Source organism: Rattus norvegicus, chromosome 14 (assembly GCF_021556685.1).
Source record: "Rattus norvegicus strain SHRSP/BbbUtx chromosome 14, alternate assembly SHRSP_T2T, whole genome shotgun sequence".
NCBI classification, from domain to species: Eukaryota; Metazoa; Chordata; class Mammalia; order Rodentia; family Muridae; genus Rattus; species Rattus norvegicus.
In genome coordinates, this window is record NC_141547.1 from 71220091 (window position 1) to 71244583 (window position 24493).

Consider the following 24493-nt stretch of genomic DNA (forward strand, 5'->3'; position numbering starts at 1 on the left):
GACCTGGGCTCTTTTTGGTTGGGAGACCTTTAATGACTGCTTCTATTTCCTTAGGAGTTATGGGGTTGTTTAACTGGTTTATCTGTTCCTGATTTAACTTCGGTACCTGCTATCTGTCTAGGAAATTGTCCATTTCCTGAAGATTTTCAAGTTTTGTTGAATATAGGTTTTTATAGTAAGATCTGATGATTTTTTGAATTTCCTCTGAATCTGTAGTTATGTCTCCCTTTTCATTTCTGATTTTGTTAATTTGGACGCACTCTCTGTGTCCTCTCGTTAGTCTGGCTAAGGGTTTATCTATCTTGTTGATTTTCTCAAAGAACCAACTTTTGGTTCTGTTGATTCTTTCTATGGTCCTTTTTGTTTCTACTTGGTTGATTTCAGCTCTGAGTTTGATTATTTCCTGCCTTCTACTCCTCCTGGGTGTATTTGCTTCTTTTTGTTCTAGAGCTTTTAGGTGTGCTGTCAAGCTGCTGACATATGCTCTTTCCTGTTTCTTTCTGCAGGCACTCAGCGCTATGAGTTTTCCTCTTAGCACAGCTTTCATTGTGTCCCATAAGTTTGGGTATGTTGTACCTTCATTTTCATTAAATTCTAAAAAGTTTTTAATTTCTTTCTTTATTTCTTCCTTGACCAGGTTATCATTGAGGAGAGCATTGTTCAATTTCCACGTATATGTGGGCATTCTTCCCTTATTGTTATTGAAGACCAGTTTTAGACCGTGGTGGTCCGATAGCACGCATGGGATTATTTCTATCTTTCTGTACCTGTTGAGGCCCATTTTTTGACCAATTATATGGTCAATTTTGGAGAAAGTACCATGAGGAGCTGAGAAGAAGGTATATCCTTTTGCTTTAGGATAGAATGTTCTACAAATATCCGTTAAGTCCATTTGGCTCATGACTTCTCTTAGTCTGTCGACATCTCTCTTTAATTTCTGTTTCCATGATCTGTCCATTGATGAGAGTGGGGTGTTGAAATCTCCCACTATTATTGTGTGAGGTGCAATGTGTGTTTTGAGCTTTAGTAAGGTTTCTTTTACGTATGTAGGTGCCCTTGTATTTGGGGCATAGATATTTAGGATTGAGAGTTCATCTTGGTGGATTTTTCCTTTGATGAATATGAAGTGTCCTTCCTTATCTTTTTTGATGACTTTTAGTTGAAAATTGATTTTATTTGCTTCTTCTGACCATTTGCTTGGAAAGTTGTTTTCCAGCCTTTCACTCTGAGGTAGTGTCTGTCTTTGTCTCTGAGGTGTGTTTCCTGTAGGCAGCAGAATGCAGGGTCCTCGTTGCGTATCCAGTTTGTTAATCTATTTCTTTTTATTGGGGAGTTGAGGCCATTGATGTTGAGAGATATTAAGGAATAGTGATTATTGCTTCCCGTTATATTCATATTTGGATGTGAGGTTATGTTTGTGTGCTTTCATTCTCTTTGTTTTGTTGCCAAGACGATTAGTTTCTTGCTTCTTCTAGGGTATAGCTTGCCTCCTTATGTTGGGCTTTACCATTTATTATCCTTTGTAGTGCTGGATTTGTAGAAAGATATTGTGTAAATTTGGTTTTGTCATGGAATATCTTTCTGGCAAGAAGTCTGGTGTGATTCTGATAGGTCTGCCTTTATATGTTACTTGACTTTTTTCCCTTACTGCTTTTAATATTCTTTCTTTATTTTGTGCGTTTGGTGTTTCGACAATTATGTGACGGGAGGTGGTTCTTTTCTGGTCCAATCTATTTGGAGTTCTGTTGGCTTCTTGTATGCCTATGGGTATCTCTTTTTTTTAGGTTAGGGAAGTTTTCTTCTATGATTTTGTTGAAGATATTTACTGGTCCTCTGAGCTGGGAGTCTTCACTCTCTTCTATACCTATTATCCTTAGGTTTGATCTTCTCATTGAGTCCTGGATTTCCTGTATGTTTTGGACCAGTAGCTTTTTCCGCTTTACATTATCTTTGACAGTTGAGTCAATGATTTCTATGGAATCTTCTGCTCCTGAGATTCTCTCTTCCATCTCTTGTATTCTGTTGGTGAAGCTTGTATCTACAGCTCCTTGTCTCTTCTTTTGGTTTTCTATATCCAGGGTTGTTTCCATGTGTTCTTTCTTGATTGCTTCTATTTCCATTTTTAATTCCTTCAACTGTTTGATTGTGTTTTCCTGGAATTCTTTCAGGGATTTTTGCGATTCCTCTCTGTAGGCTTCTACTTGTTTATTAATGTTTTCCTGTGTTTCCCTAAGGGAGTTCTTCACGTCTTTCTTGAAGTCCTCCAGCATCATGATCAAATATGATTTTGAAACTAGATCTTGCTTTTCTGGTGTGTTTGGATATTCCATGTTTGTTTTGGTGGGAGAATTGTGCTCCGATGATGCCATGTAGTCTTGGTTTCTGTTGCTTGGGTTCCTGCGCTTGCCTCTCGCCATCAGATTATCTCCAGTGTTACTTTGTTCTGCTATTTCTGACAGTGGCTAGACTGTCCTATAAGCCTGTGTGTCAGGAGTGCTGTAGACCTGTTTTCCTCTCTTTCAGTCAGTTATGGGGACAGAGAGTTCTGCTTTCGGGCGTGTAGTTTTTCCTCTCTACAGGTCTTCAGCTGTTCCTGTGGGCCTGTGTCTTGAGTTCACCAGGCAGCTTTCTTGCAGCAGAAAATTTGGTCTTACCTGTGGTCCCGAGGCTCAAATTCGCTCGTGGGGTGCTGCCCACGGGCTCAGCAGCGGCAGCAACCAGGAAGATATGCGCCGGCCCTTTCGGGAGCTTCAGTGCACCAGGGTTCCAGATGGCATTTGGTGTTTTCCTCTGGCGTCTGGATGTGCGCAGAGTGCAGTCTCTTCTGGTTTCCCAGGCGTGTCTGCCTCTCTGTAGGTTTAGCTCTCCCTCCCACGGGATTTGGGTGCAGAGAACTGTTTATCCGGTCTGTTTCCTTCAGGTTCCGGCGGTGTCTCAGGCAGGGGTCCTGTCGCTCCTGGGCCCTCCCCCACGGGAACCCAGAGGCCTTATACAGATTCCTCTTGGGCCAGGGATGTGGGCAGGGGTGGGCAGTGTTGGTGGTCTCTTCCGCTCTGCAGCCTCAGGAGTGCCCACCTGACCAGGTGGTTGGGTCTCTCTCTCACCAGCAGCTCTTTTTTTAAAAGAAAAAAAAACAGTTGTTCCCATTTCTCCTAACCTTAGCCCTGGACAACAGCTGTATAGATTTCATTTGTGTGTGACTGCCTTTCAGTTGGCATTGGTGTGCATAATTATTCTATTCTATCTGACTTTTCTATTTCTTTCTCCTTCTGCTCTGGTGAATTCTGTGAAACTAGATGTTCCTTGATGTAATGATTCTTAAACAATTAAAAATTGAGGCATACGGGCACAGCACAGCACAGCCCTAATGGCCCAGGTACATGCTGTGTGTTCTCATCTTAGAAACAATGTATTACACACTGGTAGTTCCAGATTAATGCTTGACTGGCAATGAAAGTTTGAAGAAATTATTAGAAAATGAATTAGAGCCAACATTGGGGCCCCAAGAAAGGAAAAAACTATTGACGTTATGAAATAAGTTTTGCACAACATTGAGGGTGGTTTCCAAATAAGCAAGTATAGAATACATAAAATTATGTACCAGTAAAATTAAGTCAAAACACTGGGACTCTTAGGAGAGCCATTGTGTGCAATGTAAAGGAACAGAATGCTAGCGGAACCACTGAGTTAAGGGTTAACTTGATGCTTTCTGGCCATTGCCTGGCAGCTTAACCCATGTCATTTATCCTTAGAGCTTCACAGGAAAATGCAAGTACCTGACCTTGGAGCTCTGAGTTCTGAAGTATAATAAGTCAAAAGTTAAAGTTTAGATAATGTTTGCCATTATTATTATTATTATTTTGTCCACAGGTCTGGGAATAGGGAAAGCTTGAAACTTTGGGGAACAATTGTAATTCTTCATTCTTTGTAGGATGTGGTTAATCTTTGGAATTTGATTTGGCAATGATTATACAATATCTTTTTTCTACCTGCTTTTGGAGTATCAATAAAAGACTGGGGCAAAAAAAAGGTGAGAGAGCAAGTGGAGACCAAGTGGAGAGAATGTGAGAGCATGAGAAGAGCATGGGAAGAGTGAGTGAAGAGAGAATGTGAGGTGTGAATAGAGTGTGTGTGTAAGCGAAAGAAGAGTGCGTGTAGTTTGTGTGTGAGGTGTGTGAAGAATGTGTGTGTGTGTGAAAGGGAAATGCACAGAGGTGTGTGGGAGTGTGGAAGTTCGAGAAAAGAAAGGAGCACAGGAGAAGAGCAGAGTGCGCAAGAGAATGCAGAGTGTGTGAAGCCTCAAGCTGAGAGAGAGCGAGAGAGGGAGAGAGAGCAGAGAGAAGAGAGAGTAACTCTAAGCCTTGAACATTGCCTGTCAGTTTGTACCTGAAAAGTAGTTTGTGTTTATTTATTATGCGCCTTCCAGATATCCCTGTTTCCAGTTGAGAACTCCAATCCTGTGTCAAGGCTGGACCCTGACAGGTAGATTTTTCTATACTCAAGGTTCAGGCACATCGACCAAAGGACTTTTACCTTGGGACTTGCTTCCCCAGACTCAAGGTCTTTTCTCTCCTCAACCTAATCAATTCATTCCCCAGAGCCTAGGCTCACACTGAGTCAAGAGTGATTAGAGCAAAGCCCTGCTGTCCAGAGGCGGTGGCATGACTCATAGGATCACCCAGAGCTCTTGGAGCATCTTTCTGAAGAAGATCAAGACACATTTGGGTCTATTTATATTCTAAACCTCCATGAAATATCTTGAATGTATTGTTCTGTTAGAAAGCATTCTCTCCTCTCATGTGGTGACAGTTAAAAAGAAGGAATGCTTAGATAGAAATGACAAACAGCCCCCAGCCTGCCTCGTGCCCATCCTACCCTCTGAGGGGACAATGGGAAGCTGCACCCTGAGGCCTTTATTCTTCTGCTCCATCCATTGCTGCAACTTTGGTTTCTTCCCAGAATTTTCTTTCAGCCTGTGTATCTGATAGAGACCTCATGTTCAGGATTCAGCTACCATGGATCAGCTTGTTACCTGGCCTTGGGAGAAATGTTGAGACTGTGCCAAAGAATTCAAGATGGCTAACCTCAGGCAATTCTCAGAATTTGGTACCCCCATTTTGTATGGAACTTGTCTTTTTCTCCACATAAGAAATGTTCAAAAAAAAGAAAAAAGCAAAAAGAGATACAAGCTGTGGTCAGAAGTGGTAGAGTCTGTTTTAAGCCACATCCTACACTTTAGGAACAAAACTTCTCATTTTTTTTAGATGCATAATTATCCCAGCTCTATCCTTGTCATTTCAATGGTGGCCTCGGGCTCTAAAACCCTGACCTGAAAGGAAACCATTTACTTAGAAAATGTGTTGCCAGCATGAAGACTGATCCATGACAGATTAGCCAATAGAACCTAGTTCAAAAGCGGCCTTTCCCTTTCTTCTGAGAGGCCTAACCCACAGGCCTTTTCCAGTGACAAAAATGTGACTCAACAGAAATTGTGTGTGGGTCCTTGCATAAAATCTGAAGGTTCATGTGAGCGATTCTGTTGATCTCTGGGAGAGGAGAAGCTGTGCACACTGCACAGGCCATTCAGCAAGCAAGCTTAACAGAAGATGCCTCCAAGGTTGTTTCTTCTACCTGAACACATAGCTTCAGGCTGGGACAGGTACACACACGCTCCAGAGCCCACAGCTTTGGAGGTGGAGGAAACAGTCTGCATTCATTTCGCATCTGTGAAGTTAGTCTCCTAGCCCAGCCTCAATACATTCTCAGGGGTTCTAGAGTCAGGCTGAAATTGGGAAGTGCTAACTACAGCATCCTGGTGGGCCATTGGGTAGAAGAAGCCCTTGGTTCATTCTGAGTAGCAGGCAGAGGTAAGATGTGGAGGAAAGAAAGAAGGGAAATCTTGCAACTATATGGGTACCTCTTCAAGTCATTAGGACTGCTGATGCTACAACGATCCAGATCCCAGTGGCATGATGGAGTTGTTGCTAAAGATACCTAAGAGATATATGCACCGCTGACAGGGAAGTAAGAAGAGTTCCCTGTAAGTGCAGATGGGGTGCGCGCTGGTTTGCCATGCTGGAGGAGTTTGAGAAATGGACTGCAGGAGAGGATGAGGATGGAGATGGGAAAGTTCACCTCTCTGGAGTCTCTGGCATCTTAGGAATTTCCTGATTGCCAGGACTGCTGCAAATGCTTTCACTTTATTAACTCACCGGTCTTAGCTCACTGGGGCTGGCTTGTGGCCCCATGGTGAAGAAATTGATGTTTCTATCCCATCCTTTCAGATGAGGAGGCTGAGGCACAGAAGAGCCCTGGCAAGTGTCAGGGAAGGAAACCTTGGCTGCCCATCACCACTACCTACCTTCTCAAACTCTGCAGCACTCTGCCTCCTAACATCATTCTTGGGATGGTAGATGTCTTTCCCGTGGCTCCTCTACATGACTTCTCTACCCTCCTTACCGAGAGCTATTCACTGATAAATCAGTCTCATCTGCTAGCCATTGGTTAATTTTAACGCCCCTTCCTTCCTCTGCATGGACAATGAGACACCCCCCCCAGCTATGTGTTTTGTTAATGATAGGCTTTGAGGTAATTTTATTTTTCAAATACCCTTCCCACCATATTACCTGTATTCACCATCATGGGATGCTCGAAGCTGACAAAAGGAGCTGATGTCAGCAAACATTCACTTGACAACAGTGCAGTTCCAATGGGTAGGATCAAACCAGCAGGGACTGAGGCTAAAGGAAACACATGAAATGCATTGCTTTTGCTCTTTAGAATTTTATAAGTAATTCTAGACACAGTCACTATTAGACAAAGACACTATTACCAAGTGAATGGTTGCTACTTGCACAGTGCTATGTGCCAGGCTCCCTCTCAAACTCTGTCCTCACGGTAACAAATTTAGTCATGAAAAATCCCATGCTAGTGCCTCATTTTATCCCTATTTCATAGAGGAGAAATTGAAGACACAAGGAATTTAAGTTTCACTGCCTGAGCTAGTAAACTGCTAGTATGTAGTGTGGATGAAGAAAGAGGTCTTTACCAAGCAGTCTGGAGGAGGCTCAAGGAAACGCACTAACCCAATGGTCAGCACAGGAGTGGGAAAGAAATGAACAGATAGAACCAAAGGCAGCTACTGGATTTCTAGTTAGCTTCTCTGGTTAAAAAATGAGAGAGGAGCTGGAGAGATGTCTCATTAAGAGCTCTTCCTGCATTTCCAGGACCCTTGTACACTTCCCAGCACCCACGTGAAGTAGCTTACGACCCGGCACCTCTAACTCCTATTCCAGAAACCCTGAAGCCCCCCTCTAATCTCTGCATGCACACGCGTGGGCGCACACACACACACACACACACACACACACACACACACACACACACTCACACGGCATACACACAGGCCATACACAAATGCAGCATACATTCACATACACATTTGAAGGAAAAAAACCACTGGGACTTCAAAAACATCTCCAGGTTAAAAGCACTTGTTCGTTCTTGCTGAGGAGCTGAGATCCAATCCCAGCATTCTTAGGAAGACTGAAAACCACCTGTAATTCCTTTTCCAGGGACCCAGAACCCTCTTCTGATCTACGGTATGGTGCACATGTAGGCAAACATTCATATACATAAATTGAAAAATTAATCATAAATCCTTTAAACATGGAAGGATCGCAACTACATCCATTTGTTCCTCCTGGTCCTTTTGTTTGTACAGCGTTCTTGTGCCCTTCTATGATGTCTCAGTTATGAAAGCCTTTTCTTCTTGGCACTTGTCCCCATTCTGATGCTGTTCCTGGGGATTTTGTCTGTTTCATAAGGTCCTTGAACTCCAGCCACCTTCTGCCATGTGTTAGAGACTTCTTATGGGTGAAGACAGCATAATGAAGAGTTCTACACAACTTATTTAGCATCACTTCATGATCTCCATTAAAACCTTGTCTTAGTTTCCTCCTCCTCCTTCTCCTCCTCCCTCTCTCCCTGCCTCCCTCTCCCTATCCCTCCCCCCTCTCTCTACCTCTACCTCTCTGCCTCTTCCTCTCTCTCTCCTGCATATCTCTGTCTCTGTCTCTCTCTGTGTGTGTGTGCACACAAGTGTGTAAGCCCACATATGTGAACGCACCTATGATGGGTTTACTTGTAAACACACTCATGAAAAAAACAGAGAGCATCACTTATGTCCCTCCTCAGATGCATTACTCACCCTATGTTTTCACTGGCTCAGAACTCCCCACATCAAATAGACTGACTGACTAGCCAAAAGTTCAAGGAACTCCCTCTTTCTTTCTCCCAAGTACTAGGATTACAAGTGTGCCCAGCTTTTCTCCAGTTGATTTGGAGATTAAAGTTAGGTTTCAAAAGAAACCCTTTACCAAGTTGTCTTTCCAGCCTCCCAAGTTACTTTTAACCTAATATTCTTGGTAGTTGTTGTAAGGGAATTAAAGTGCTAGTTACAGAAATCTAGAGATGATTCAGAAATCACCCATATGCCCCACATCTAATTTCCCTGTTATTAATATCTCATGTAGATAAAGGTATGATATTTTGTCATAATTAACAAACCAATATTGACATTCCACTATTAATTGAATGTTATAAATTTATTCTATCTTCCTTAATCTTTAGCAATACTCTATTTTCTGTTCCACGAACCTAGCTAGAATCTGACATAGCATCTGGTCTTCTTGTATCCCTGGATTCCCCTCGGTTGAGATGTTTTAGATTTTTTTTTATTATGAACCCAACACTTTTGAGGAATGCTGATGAGCTATTCAGAAAATGCCCTTCAATTAAGACTCGCTGACTCTCGGAATGAAGCTTCATGGAGGAAAGGAAAAAATGGAATTGCATCATACCAAGGCCACATGCCATTCACATGTGTGTGTCTTTCAATGTTGACTTCTACATTAGTTTCTTCATCTGTTGCTGTGATCCATACTGTGACAAAAGTAACAAGGAGGAGCAGGCTTGTTTGGGTGCACAGCTGGGTGACACAGTCCATTGTGACAGGGAAGTCACAGCAGCCAGAGCTTACAGTGGCCGGTCATACTGTGCCTGCAGTGAAGAAGCCTAGAGAGATGCACTCTGGTGCTCGGAGAACTCTCCCCCATTCCACTCAATACTGATCTTCAGCCTGTGATATGGGGCCACTCACAGTTACATAGATTAATCTAATCTAATCTAATTAATTAATTAATCCCTCAGAGGCCTGTTTCCTAGATAATTAAAGTGTCTCACAACCACTTGTAACTTTAGTTCTACAGGGCTCTGATAGCTCTAGGTTTTTTGAGCACCTAAATGTGTATACACACACACACACACACACACACACACACACACACACACAACATGTATGCACGTGCCACACATACCTAAAAATGATAAAACTAAATCTTATTCAAAAGTCATGAATACCTTAAATAAAGTTTAGAATCTATCTGAAGACCTTAGAAATCAAAAACAACCAAAGTCTAGAAAATGACCACAAATAACAAAGATAAGGCATAAATTAATGAAATGGAGACTAAAAGAACGGATTAAAGAGTTGGATCTTTGAAACAGTAAATATGATTGACAAACACCGAGGCAAACTAAATTTTTAAAAAGGACCCAAATTAACAAAATTAGGGGTTAAAATGTTACTATAGGTTTTAATAAGTTACAGAGAACCATTTAGGAGTACTTTGAGAACTTATATTTTAAAAAACTGAGAAATCTAAAAGAAATTGATAAATTCCTAGACATGTATAACCTAAAAGAATTAAATCTGAAATACATAAACAACTTAATAGAAACATAACAATCATTATGATTGGGTTAATAATAATAAATCTTCCAACTGAAAAAACAGAACTGGATGGATCTACTGAAGAATTATAGAAGGACTAACAATATCTTCTATCTATGAAACCAGGAAATTCCTGACACCAAAATCAGAGAAGGACCCAACAAAGAAATAAAAATATAGACCAATTTCCCTAATGGACATAGACCAAAAAAAAAATCCCTCTCAATAGAATTCTTGCCAACCCAACTCCCGAACACCTACACCATGACCAGCTTGGTTTCATTCCAGTAATATAAGGCTGGTTCAACACATGTAAGTCAGTCAGTGTAGTGGTTAGGACAAAACGACAACCAACAGATTGGGAAAAGATCTGTACCAATCCTACAACAGATAGAGGGCTTATATCCAAAACATACAAAGAACTCAAGAAGTTAGACCGCAGGGAGACAAATAACCCTATTAAAAATGGGGTTCAGAGCTAAACAAAGAATTCACAGCTGAGGAATGCCGAATGACTGAGAAACACCTAAAGAAATGTTCAACATCTTTAGTCATAAGGGAAATGCAAATCAAAACAACCCTGAGATTTCACCTCACACCAGTGAGAATGGCTAAGATCAAAAACTCAGGTGACAGCAGATGCTGGCGAGGATGTGGAGAAAGAGGAACACTCTTCCATTGTTGGTGGGATTGCAGACTGGTACAACCATTCTGGAAATCAGTCTCGAGGTTCCTCAGAAAATTGGACATTGAACTACCTGAGGACCCAGCTGTACCTCTCTTGGGCATATACCCAAAAGATGCCCCAACACATAAAAAAGACACATGCTCCACTATGTTCATAGCAGCCTTATTTATAATAGCCAGAAGCTGGAAAGAACCCAGACGCCCTTCAACAGAGGAATGGATACAGAAAATGTGGTACATCTACACAATGGAATATTACTCAGCTATCAAAAACAATGACTTTATGAAATTCATAGGCAAATGGATGGAACTGGAAAATATCATCCTGTGTGAGGTAACCCAATCACAGAAAAACACACATGTTATGCACTCATTGATATGTGACTATTAGCCCAAACAAGCGTTACCCTAGATGCACAGAACACATGAAACTCAAGATGGATAATCAAAATGCGAATGCTTCACTCCTTCTTTAAAAGGGGAGCAAGAATACCCTTGGCAGGGAATAGGGAGGCAAAGATTAAAACAGAGACTGAAGGAACACCCATTCAGAGCCTGCCCCACATGTGGCCCATACATATACAGCCACCCAATTAGACAAGATGGATGAAGCAAAGAAGTGCAGGCTGACAGGAGCCGGATGTAGATCTCTCCTGAGAGACACAGCCAGAATACAGCAAATACAGAGGCGAATGCCAGCAGCAAACCACTGAACTGAGAATGGGACTCCCGTTGAAGGAATCAGAGAAAGGACTAGAAGAGCTTGAAGGGGCTCGAGACCCCATATGTACAACAATGCCAAGCAACCAGAGCTTCCAGGGACTAAGCCACTACCTAAAGACTATACATGGACTGGCCCTGGGCTCCAACCTCATAGGTAGCAATGAATAGCCTAGTAAGGGCACCAGTGGAAGGGGAAGCCCTTGGTCCTGCTAAGACTGAACCCCCAGTAAACGTGATTGTTGGGGGGAGGGTGGTAATGGGGGGAGAATGGGGAGGGGAACACCCATAAAGAAGGGGAGGGGGAGGGGTTAGGGGGATGTTGGCCCGGAAACCGGGAAAGGGAATAACAATCGAAATGTAAATAAGAAATACTCAAGTTAATAAAGGAAAAAAAAGCAAATAAATAAATAGATAAATAAATAAATATTAAAAAAAAGTCAGTCAGTGTAAGTCAGCACATGGCTCAGAGGAGACATGGGTGCCCAGTCTCTGTACTCCCACCCAATATTGTCCTCAAATTCTTAGCTACAGCAAGAAGGCAAGAAAAAGAAAAAAGGGAGGGGTGACACACATAAGAAAGGAAAAACTCAAATTAACACTATTTGTTCATGATATATGGCCCTATGCTTAAAAAACACAAAATAACTAGAAATAAACCTCACCAAGGAAATGAAAAACCTGTGAAATACAAACTTTGAGATAATAAGAGAAGAAACTGAGGAAGACAGTTGACAACCAAAGACTTCACAAGTCAAGGGTTGACCAAATTAATATTGTGAAAATGACTCAGATCTTACCCGAAGTATGTACAGACCAATGCAATCCTCATAAACACCCCACTGTCACTGCTCACAACACCATCTTCCTGTTCTCTCTCTCCTTGCACAGCTCTAATGTGAGGAGGCCGGTGTGATTCTCACTCTTTTCCTCTTCTAGGTTGGGTATATTTGGTTTTAATTGATAGAAAATAGTCCTTATTGGTAGTTACCATCTGGTATTCCCATACTAGTGTATCTCCGAGGATTCTTCTCCACCTCTTGCTTTCCTGAGTCTGAGAATGGGGTGCTTAGGTGTATGCTCTTCGGGATCTACCCAAAGATAGTCTCTGAGTTTTGGAGCTCTAATTGGGGAAGTTTGGGCCCTCGTTATTTAAATACATTTTCTGGTACATCTTTCCTCTTTCCCTTTCTAGCAGCACATGAACTCATGCCTTCGTTGCCCCTCACCCTGGTGAAGATACTGAAGCCTCCCTGCCTCCCTTCTGGGTTCGTTCGCTCTGAGCCACTGTGTGTCGGACTGTGGTCCTTATTGGTGTGTTGGAAAACAGCATCAGTGGGAAAGGGCATCCGTTACGCTTCCAGGAACACTAGGCTTTTTACCATATATATGGTCTTGGGGCTGAGATGCCATACACACTGTTTTGAGAGTCTTTTGGTTTGGTTTGGTTTTTGTTCTTTTCAACAGTTTAACCCATACACCACCCATCCCTGCATCCCTCCACTAGTGCAATGCCCCCACTTTAATTCTTGAAACCGTGACTCCATCCTGGTCTAGAGTGTGTCTAAGGGCAGCCATGATATCCCTGCTGGCTTGCAGAACTCCTAGGTGCATTTATTGTTCTTTCTCTGTGTCATACTTAGCCCTGAAAACGCCTTCTTCTTGCTGACCTATCAACACTCAGCAGAATATCTTCTATGAGGGAAGTGTTATCCACCCTTCGGGATTATTTCAGGGTCTCCCTCTATGAACACACTCACAGGTCTTCAGGATTATTTCAGGTTCCCCCTCTATGTGCACACTCACAGATCTGTTTCCTGTGTCACCTCATACCCTCTCAAGTTTTTGGTTTGTTTGTTTCTTTGTCTTTCTTCCCTACTAAACTGTAATCTTGGATAAATGGGAATTATCTCTCCCCTATACCATTTGGTCATAGTCCTTAAAACCTGTTCTTATTCATAGTAGATGCGGTTAAACACTGAAGAAAAACCATGAACACTCCCAGTCTAGTGGAAATCATCTAAGGCACAGCCCGGCCATTTCACACTGTGACTACCTATTATGGCATTTTATCGAAAGCTGCTGTAGTCCCAAGAAATGGATTCTCCTGTTATAAATATTTTTTTAAGCTCACACGCAATTGTGCCTCTGTTTTATGGTATAAAACTCTCAAAATGAGGAACTATCTGTGCGATTCATATTTAAGGCCCTTTCATTCCCTTGCCATTTTTCGCTGCGTGGTGACCTTTAAATTTAGCCTGAGTATAAGTGAGGTTGTCAGAACATCGGGTTACATTATGCAGTTCAACTATTTGTGCCTTGTAAAGACAATGTATATTCCAAGGAGGAGCGCGCAGTGGAGGAAGTGCCCTAGTGATATTGTGGAATCATCAGAGCCTGGACACATCCAGAACTCCGTCAGTGCTTAGGAAGACTCTGCCCTCTTGGAAAGCAGCTTGCTGAAAACAGGTTTTCATTTATCCTCCCAGAAGATAACCTGTGTCTGCTGTGTGTGGCCTTGAAGGAGACATGGCGGGACATTGGAGTGGGGGTGGAGGGGAGGGGAGAGGAGACTGAGTCTGCCTTCAGGGCTGGTTTTTCCTTTCAGGGGAGGTGTAGGGGGCTATGTGCTGGGGCCTGTAGGAAATTGAGGAGGCTTTGATTACAGAACTGAATCTAAGGCTCTGAGGGGTCCCAAGTTGGTGCTGATTTGGTACTAAAGGACCTTTTGTAGGCATGGGGCATCTCCCAACGTCTTTCGTAGCGGTTTGATTAGCTGCCCTCACCTTCTCACTGATAAATAGCTCAGACATGACATCTGGGGCTTGTAGCCATTTCTTCCTGGCAGTTTCAGAGGCTGAGCACAAAAGGCAGGAAGCACAGGGAGGAGGGAAGTAGGACCCAACCTTTGTGCCTCGACAACGACTTTGTGTGGTGCTGGAGTCCCAAGGAACATGCTATGAGCTGATATCTAAGGAAAAAGAAGAGAACGAAATGGTTCAGCACGTGGAAACTGGATTGCTCCTTGGAAAACTGCCACAAAGCACTCGAAAAAAAAGCCCTCCTAGAACGAGCCAGCTCAAGGTCAAATGACAGCAGTAGACCTGCCCACATTTATAAATCCTGAAGTGTACCGCAGGAAGGTTATCAGATAATGAGAGCACACATACTGTTAGGACATGTGACTAAGTTCCCAATTCTATCAGGTGGAGTCATCTGCAACTACCATTTTTCCCAAAATACCACCACTCTGAGATTAACTGATTTATTGTGTGTATATACCATATACATGTGTGTATATATATGTGTGTGTGTGTGTGTGTGTGTATATATACATGCATACAGATACATCTTATGCATATACATCATATATATATGCATCATATACATCATATACACATATACATATCGATCCTCCGCACTGTTGATTTCCAGTGGTTCTTGGAAGGGATTTCTATTCGGCCCTGGTACTCTGGGCCAGCATGACTCAGTCACCTGCTTCCTTACCTTAGAGAGTGGTTCTCCTTGCTTCAAAGAGGTGATGGTCATCCTTGATCTTCAATGTGATTGTATTGAGAAGTACAGTGACACACTCTGCTGTTGAGAAGGAGGCATGGAGTGGGATAAGGGCATTTCCAAAGACGATTAACCAAGGAGGGAGTATCAGCCCGAAGTGTAGATAGCACCATCCACCGGGCTGAAGGCCTGATGGAATGAAAGAGAACAAAGGGCTGGGAAGATTACTCAGTGATAAAATTCCCTCCTGGCATGCATGAGATCTTGGGTTTGATCCCCAGCATACACAAAATGGATAAGGTATAAGAAGCCCTCTAGCACCTTTCTACATTATCTCTCTCTGTGTCTCTCCCTGTACCATTCCCCCCATCCGCTCCCCTTGCTGACCACCTGAATAGCTCTGCTTCTCCGCTCTCTTCCACTCTGATTCTCTATACCGTCACAGCCTAAATCCAAAGGAGCCAGGTCACCATGGAATGAACTCACTGAAACTTTGAGACAAAAGTCTTTCCTTCTTCTAAATTGTTCTCTTAAATATTGGTCATAGACATTGGTTACATCAATATGATAAATGATGGTGGTTGTGGTGGTGTGGTGGTGATGATGATATGATGATGATGATAATGGTCGCGATGATCATAATATTTTTTTAAAAAGAAAGAAAGATTCTAACAAGCTGTGGCTCTATGGATAGAGCCAAATGAAGAAATGTAACAGTGTCTGCCATATAGTATCCTAAAGTACAGCCAACCAAAATCATCTGCTCTGCCTCAAGTGCTGTTCCAGGCTTCCTTCAGCCTAGGAACTTCCTCTTCCCCAGACACAACTTATGAAAGAGCATTTGAATCTTTTTAGGGTTGGTAATAAAATTCTAAAATAACTTCATCTTCCCTGACAAGGATTATCAGCCAAGGGCACCCATTTTCCCTGGCTGCATGGACCCAAGGTGGGTCCATAAGACTCTCCAGCATTTCCCAAGCCATATTCTGCTTTTCTCTGATACTGCAGCTACTCTGTGCTCTTCCAATTGTTTTCTCAACAAAGACAGTGGACATTCATTGGGATCAGGGAAGTAATTTATCAGATTGTTATTGGTTATATTAAAAATTAACTTGTTGCAACCAAAGACTTAACATATACATTATTAGAAGAAGTTATTGTAACCCACTTTTACCAAATAATTAAGCTTGCCAGAATTTACTGACTCTGTCTAGAGTTTGGCTGTATGGTAACATTTAGCACACCTCTACTGTGGTGGGTATCTTGAACCGTTTTACAGATAAGACCCTATTCACATGCCATTCCACTTGGGACTTGCTTTGTAGCCTTCAATGTTTCTCTGAACCTGCGTGTGTCTCTCTGTCCTGGTGTGCTGTTGACTTGCTTCAAGGAGACTTCAGGAAATCGAAAGGGATGAGAGAGAAAGGAAAGCACCTTAGACACTAAATGCCCTTTAAACTGTATCTGACCTCCTGTGATCAAAATACGTGTTTTCAATCATCATTTTTGGTTACTCCTTTAAACCATTTGATGTTCTTCATGCATGACAACAGTACATAATGCAGGTTTCTGTGAAAAGCTTAGACTTCAGGGTAAGAAGATTTTCTTTTTTTACCCTGCAAGCAACACAGCCCCTATGTGGCTATCCCCACTCCTTTGTTCCTGTGCTCTGGAATCATTGCTAAAGCTTGTATTTGCTTTCCTGACCAAACTTAGACCCTTTTCCTCTCCTTCTCTTTATTTCCCCCTGTCTTTCCCCACCTCGAAGTCCACAAGGACTAGCAAATGCCAGCAGTGACTCTGCACAGTTTTATGAGTGCTTTTAGTAAATTAGGAATTAGATCCAGCTTCCTGTGTTAGAACAGGGATTAGAACGAAGGTTTTTCCAACGTCTCCTGAGGATTATATGAAAAGTAAGCAGGAATCATGAAGATTGGGAATGTTATTTCTAAATGCCAACATTTTTAATAGACAAACATTGCCTGCGATCCGGCTGCAGTATATTAGCAAAGAATAAAGAAAACCTTGAAAAGGTAAACACTGGGGGGCTCCTGGAATGGATGAGCATTCTTACTGGCTCACAGCGCCATCTTGTGCACTGTCCTTAAACAGAACTGGTTTTCGTCTGATATCATTATCATTCTGATAATTCTAACTTAAGTCCCCTCTGATCCTGGATGGGTGAGCACACTTGGGAAAGTATACAAGCTCATGGAGTCCTCATCTTCATTAAGCATGGCTGGCCAGTCACCCCACTTGTTGAATAATCGTCTTCTCTTTGCTTTAAATAGATTCGTGTTTTCTGTCTTTCTTTTTAACTGTTTCTTTCTAGCTTCCATTACCAAATCTGCTTTTTCTATGTAACCCCTGAGGTGGTTCTTCGCTTTATCATTCCATGCTTCCTGTTTCTTCTCCTTCCTACAGATTTTTATATTCCAAAGAGAAAAGGTGGCCCACCTCTTCCAGCGTCTTTGGGTATTGCACACCTGTGATGCATATCCAGACACACACACACACACACACACACACACAAACACACACACACATATTTTTTAAAAACTGGCCATAGTGGCACACACCTTTAGTCACAGAACTCAGGAAACAGAAGCAGGAAGATCTTAGTGGTTATGGGACAAGCCTGGTCTATATAGCAAGTTCCATGCTAGCAGGGCTATACCTTGAGATGCCATAAATAAATACATAATACATAAATAAATAAACAAATAAATAAATATTAAATGATGGTCTGCTTTTATATTTCAGGTCTCTTCCTTGCATTTTTTGATTGAGTTTATTTTCTTACTTTTTAATTGTTGGTGAACAGTAGTCCATTTCATATTATTAACATTTGTATACTGCGTTTTAAATTCCATTTTTAAAAGCTAGTTTTTTCCGACACCCTTCATAATAGACCCAAATAATATAAACTACCTCGGTGTGACTTTAACCAAGCAAGTAAAAGATTTGTACAATAAGAACTTCAAGACTGTGAAGAAAGAAATTGAAGAAGACCTCAGAAGATGGAAAGATCTCCCATGCTCATGGATTGGCAGGATTAATATAGTAAAAATGGCCATTTTACCAAAAGCGATCTACAGATTCAATGCAATCCCCATCAAAATACCAATCCAATTCTTCAAAGAGTTAGACAGAACAATTTGCAAATTCATCTAGAATAACAAAAAACCCAGGATAGCTAAAACTATCCTCAACAATAAAAGGACTTCAGGGGGAATCACTATCCCTGAACTCAAGCAGTATTACAGAGCAATAGTGATAAAAACTGCATGGTATTGGTACAGAGACAGACAGATAGACCAATGGAATAGAATTGAAGACCCAGAAATGAACCCACACACCTATGGGCACTTGATTTTTGACAAAGGAGCCAAAACCATCAAATGGAAAAAAGATAGCATTTTCAGCAAATGGTGCTGGTTCAACTGGAGGGCAACATGTAGAAGAATGCAGATCGATCCATGCTTATCACCCTGTACAAAGCTTAAGTCCAAGTGGATCAAGGACCTCCACATCAAACCAGATACACTCAAACTAATAGAAGAAAAACTAGGGAAGCATCTGGAACACATGGGCACTGGAAAAAATTTCCTGAACAAAACACCAATGGCTTATGCTCTAAGATCAAGAATCGACAAATAGGATCTCATAAAACTGCAAAGCTTCTGTAAGGCAAAGGACACTGTGGTTAGGACAAAACGGCAACCAACAGATTGGGAAAAGATCTTTACCAATCCTACAACAGATAGAGGCCTTATATCCAAAATATACAAAGAACTCAAGAAGTTAGACCGCAGGGAGACAAATAACCCTATTAAAAATGGGGTTCAGAGCTAAACAAAGAATTCACAGCTGAGGAATGCTGAATGACTGAGAAACACCTAAAGAAATGTTCAACATCTTTAGTCATAAGGGAAATGCAAATCAAAACAACCCTGAGATTTCACCTCACACCAGTGAGAATGGCTAAGATCAAAAACTCAGGTGACAGCAGATGCTGGCGAGGATGTGGAGAAAGAGGAACACTCTTCCATTGTTGGTGGGATTGCAGACTGGTACAACCATTCTGGAAATCAGTCTGGAGGTTCCTCAGAAAATTGGACATTGAACTGCCTGAGGATCCAGCTATACCTCTCTTGGGCATATACCCAAAAGATGCCCCAACATATTAAAAAGGACACGTGCTCCACTATGCTCATCGCAGCCTTATTTATAATAGCCAGAAGCTGGAAAGAACCCAGATGCCCTTCAACAGAGGAATGGATACAGAAAATGTGGTACATCTACACAATGGAATATTACTCAGCTATCAAAAACAATGACTTTATGAAATTCGTAGGCAAATGGTTGGAACTGGAAAATATCATCCTGAGTGAGGTAACCCAATCACAGAAAAACACACATGGTATGCACTCATTGATTAGCCCAAATGCTTGAATTACCCTAGATGCCTAGAACAAATGAAACTCAAGACGGATGATCAAAATGTGAATGCTTCACTCCTTCTTTAAAAGGGGAACAAGAATACCCTTGGCAGGGAATAGAGAGGCAAAGATTAAAACAGACACAGAAGGAACACCCATTCAGAGCCTGCCCCTCATGTGGCCCATGCATATACAGTCATCCAATTAGACAAGATGGATGAAGCAAAGAAGTGCAGGCCAACAGAAGTCGGATGTAGATCTCTCCCGAGAGACACAGCCAGAATACAGCAAATACAGAGGCGAATGCCAGCAGCAAACCACTGAATTGAGAATAGGACCCCCGTTGAAAGAATCAGAGAAAGAACTGGAAGAGCTTGAAAGGGCTCGAAACCCCATATGTACAACAATGCCAACCAACCAGAGCTTCCAGGGACTAAGCCACTACCTAAAGACTAAACATGGACTGACCCTGGACTCTGACCTCATAAGTAGCAATGAATATACTAGTAAGAGCACCAGTGGAAGGGGAAGCCCTGGGTCCTGCTAAGACTGAACCCCCAGTGAACTAGATTGTTGGGGGGAGGGCGGCAAGGGGGGAGGGTGAGGAGGGGAACGCCCATAAAGAAAGGGAGGGGGGAGGGGGATGTTTGCCCGGAAACCGAGAAAGGGAATAACACTCGAAATGTATATAAGAAATACTCAAGTTAATTTAAAAAAAAAAGCTAGTTTTTTCATTACCTCCTACTTTTATGATTCGCAATATGGTTTCTGATATTGTAAACAATCCTCCCTTTGCTTGTGGTTGGAGGTAGCATTCTTGCTCCACTTTTTGACTTGTATGAGCTCTTTTCCCAGTATCCACTTCTTAAGATCTATCTGTACCCCCTTATGAGTCTTGTCACTTATATCAGATATTGAGCCCATTAGCTTACGTGGATTCTCTCTCAAAGCTCCTCCCCCTTTTGTTGCTATGAATGAACTGTGCTGTGACAGCATGGGCTTAGTGTTCAGGTCTCCATAAAGACCCTTTAAATCTAATCAAGAATACACCCTTATTTGCTTTTCTTTTTAAAAGTTAATTTAACTATCCATGGACTTTTAACATTAGCCACTAACTGGAAAATGTGTGTTAACTATAAACAAATCAGCCTGAACTTTTTTGAATATGAATTCACTTACAAATTTTATTAGATTGAAGCCATTATAGTTTTCATATTCTACTCATGACAGCAATATCATATTCACATCTTCTTTTTTAATTAATTTATTTATTAAATGTATGTATGAGTACACTGCAGCTATTGTAGCTGTCTTCAGACACACCAGAAGAGGGCACCAGATCCCATTACAGATGGTTGTGAGCCACCATGTGGTTGCTGGAAATTGAACTCAGGACCTCTGGAAGAGCAGTCGGTGCTCTTAACTGCTGAGCCATCTCTCCATATTCACATTTCCAAGTCTTTGTCTATTTCCTTCCTAAAGCTGTAGGGTACTCTCTGTAAAGCTCTGGTGTAGATCGGAGATAGAGTTTAAACATGTGTGAGGGCCCAGGTTCCATCCCCACGACCAGGTACTGAAGTTCTTAAGTAGATCTTACAAATGCTATAGACTTACTATGACTAGGGTGTTCTTTATCTTCCATTTTATAATCAAGTTTATTATTGCTGATATAAAGAAACACCAGATTGTATGCAGTTCGTAATATTACTAATGGATCTTATTCTAATAACTAGTGATTGAGATTTTGTACTTATCAAAACATCTTTTATTAATTTCACTTTTCCTTTCCCTTTCATTCATAAAATCTAAACCCTTGTCTGTGGTTTCTTTTTAAAAGATAGCTTCACTAGGTAGCCCAGGCTGGCCCTAGTCTCAGCCATGTAAGTGCTCAGGTTAGAGGACTATGCCACCACCAGGTACTGCAGCCTATTTCTTCTCTCATTGAAGTACCAGGACTCCATGTGACAGTAGCACATTTCTCCAATACAACCTCATCTTTAATGATTACATCTGTATGATCCTAGTATCCAACAAAAGTCAAGTTTAGAGAGATTGGGGTTAGGATTTGAAAACAAGGAACTACTGCTGGTCTTCCCTCTGCCTCCACTCCTCCAAATCCAACTCTTCTGTCTCATCTATAGCTCGGTTGCAGCCTCCCTTCTCCCCTGCCCCTCCTGCTCCTGCCTCCAGTACATCACACAGAACTTCCTCTCCAAAGTGCCTGCCACTTAATGCTTTATCCCAACCCCCAAACTCTAGCAGGTATTCCCTGGGAACCTGAAGGCCACTCTGGTCAGGGAAGCAGGTAGGCTAACTAAATATCTCTCTCTCTCTCTCTCTCTCTCTCTCTCTCTCTCTCTCTCTTCCTTCAAATCCAATTTCTCAGTCTAGCTCCATCTCTACAGCAAACCTCCTGCTACAGTGCCCACCTCCTCTCTACCCCGATCTCTGATAGATCATGAAAATCATCTCCACTAACTTCTTTCTCCATTGGTCCTGTTATTCCAGACCCCAACACCAGCAGGCATTGTCTGGGATCCTGCCAGCCAAGCCTGACAGAGAAGCAATTAGGTCATCAAATCAGATGGGCAAGCTTAAGTTCTTCACTCTCCCTCCTCCCCTCCACTCCCAACCCCCCCAGTCTCATCCCCAGCTCTGTAGCAGAGCACCTGATGTGGCATCTCCTCACTCTTTGCCCCAATTCCCATGGAACCAAACAGAACCCAATAGAATGTCTTGCTTCCCTCCCTCTTGTGGCACCACACCCAACCTGTTCCCTTCTCTAAGCATCTACTCTCAATACCTAGAAACATGTTTTTAACCAAGAACACCAAGTGACAACACCTCCTCTAATGACCCTGGAATTTCCTTCCAGGCAATAAATACACAGATACTACACTCTTCTCGGAACCAGAGAGGACAACAGAAACCAAAGATCAAAACAACAAAACAGGACAAAATATCAGCTCCTAGAGTTACAATATTCCCAAGTCCAGACACCCCAATACCAGAGTCAAAACATAATTAATAAGAGCAAAGACAGTGTCTCCAATAAAGCCCAGCAACCCTGAGCATTGCAACATAGCTGAAGCACAAGACAAAGACTTTGAGATAGCATTTATGGGCATGATAGAGGTTCTTAAAATGGAAGTGGGTAAATCCCTTGAAGAAATCTATGAAGAAAATAAAAGAAATTTATGAAAATAAGAACAATGGAAGACACTAAATAAAACCATTCAGGACCTAAAAGTGGAAATAGAATTAATAAAGAAAACCCAAACTAGGAAAATCTGTTGCTTCAGAGCCAACTGTCATCAAGAGACACTGATACCATCCCACAGTACCCTGCAGTCTGGAGGTTCTTCAGAAAATTGGACACGCCACTACCTGAGGACCCAACTATACCTCTCTTGGGCATATACCCAAAATATGCTCCAACATACAACAAAGACCCATGCTCCACTATGGTCATAGCAACCTTATTTATAATAGCCAGAAGCTGGAAATAGCCCACATGCCCTTCAACAGAGGAATGGATACAGAAAATGTGGTACATCTACACAATGGAATACTGCTCAGCTATCAAAAACAATGCTTTTATGAAATTCATAGGCAAATGAATGGAACTGGAAAATACCATCCTGAGTGAGATAACCCAATCACAGAAAAACACACATGGTATGCACTCATTGATAAGTGGATATTAGCCCAAATGCTTGAATTATCCTAGATGCACAGAACACATGGAACTCAAGACGGATGATCAAAATGTGAATGCTTCATTCCTTCTTTAAAAGGGGAACAAGAATACCCTTGGCAGGGAATAGAGAGACAAAGATTAAAACAGACACAGAAGGAACACCCATTCAGAGCCTGCCCCACATGTGGCCCATACATATACAGCCACCCAATTAGACAAGATGGATGAAGCAAAGAAGTGCAGGCCGACAGGAGCCTGATGTAGATCGCTCCTGAGAGACACAGCCAGAATACAGCAAATACATAGGCGAATGCCAGCAGCAAACCACTGAACTGAGAATGGGACCCCCATTGAAGGAATCAGAGAAAGAACTGGAAGAGCTTGAAGGGGCTCGAGACCCCTTATGAACAACAATGCCAAGCAACCAGAGCTTCCAGGGACTAAGCCACTAACTAAAGACTATACATGGACTGACCCTGGGCTCCAGCCTCATAGGTAGAAATGAATAGCCTAGTAAGAGCACCAGTGGAAGGGGAAGCCCTGGGTCCTGCTAAGACTGAACCCCCAGTGAACGTGATTGTTGGAGGGAGGGCGGCAATGGGGGGAGGGTGGTAATGGGGGGAGGATGGGGAGGGGAACACCCATATAGAAGGGGAGGGGGAGGGGCTAGGGGTATGTTGGCCTGGAAACCAGGAAAGGGAATAACAATTGAAACGTAAATAAGAAATACTCAAGTTAATAAAGAAAAGAAGAAGAAGAAGAAGAAGAAGAAGAAGAAGAAGAAGAAGAAGAAGAAGAAGAAGAAGAAGAAGAATGACCAAAATGCCGATGTTCCCACTCCTTCTTAAAAGGGGGAAAAATATCCATAGGAGGGGATATGGAAGCAAAATTTAGAGCAGTGACTCAAGGAATGGCCATTCAGAGCGTAATCCACATGTGGCCCCAACCAGAGCTTCCAGGGACTAAACCACTACCCAAAGACTATACATGGACTGCATATACTATACTAGGGCTTCAACTGCATATGTAGCAGAGAATAGCCTTGTTGGGGCACCAGTGGAAGGAAAAGCCTTGGTCCTGCCAAGGTTGGAATCCCAGTGCAGGGGAATATGGGGGGGCAATAAAGGGGATGTATAGGGGGAATACCCATATGAGGGAGGGGGAAGGGAGGGAATGGGGGCTTATGGACAGGAAACCGGGAAAGGGAATAACATTTGAAATATAAGTAAAGAAATATATCTAACCAAAAAAGTCAAGTATGAAAAAAAAGAGACTACAAGAGACAAAAGACAGAATCTTAGAGATTGAAGATACAAAAGAAGAAATGGATACCTTAGTCAATGAAAATGTTAAATCTAAAAATAAAAAAAATCTGGAATAAAATATCCAGGATATCTAGGATACTGTGAAAAGCCAAATCTAAGAATAGTAGAAATAGAAGAATGAGAAGAAACCACGGAAGGAAGGAAGGAAAAAAATTTTTGAACAAAAATTGTAGAAGAAAATGTCCCTACCCTAAAAGAGATGCCTATCAAGGTAGAAGGAGTATACAGAACACCAAATAGACTGTAACAGAAAAGAAAGTTCCCTTGGCACAAAATAATCAAAACACTAAACATACAAAACAAAGAGAGA

The 24493-nt window shown here is 42.1% G+C and overlaps 1 long non-coding RNA gene across 2 annotated transcripts in view; it reads right to left on the minus strand.

Annotated features, from left to right (window-relative positions):
* Nucleotides 1-366: 366 nt before the first annotated feature.
* LOC148001382 (uncharacterized) overlaps nt 367-24493 on the minus strand; it is a 92381-nt gene continuing 68254 nt past the window's right edge. For both annotated transcript variants that reach the window (XR_015637472.1, XR_015637471.1), the window contains exons 2-5: nt 14708-14905; nt 13987-14171; nt 6627-6740; nt 367-3112 (exon numbers count right to left, since the gene is read on the minus strand). This is a non-coding gene — a long non-coding RNA (uncharacterized LOC148001382). The remainder of the gene's footprint in view (nt 3113-6626; nt 6741-13986; nt 14172-14707; nt 14906-24493) is intronic.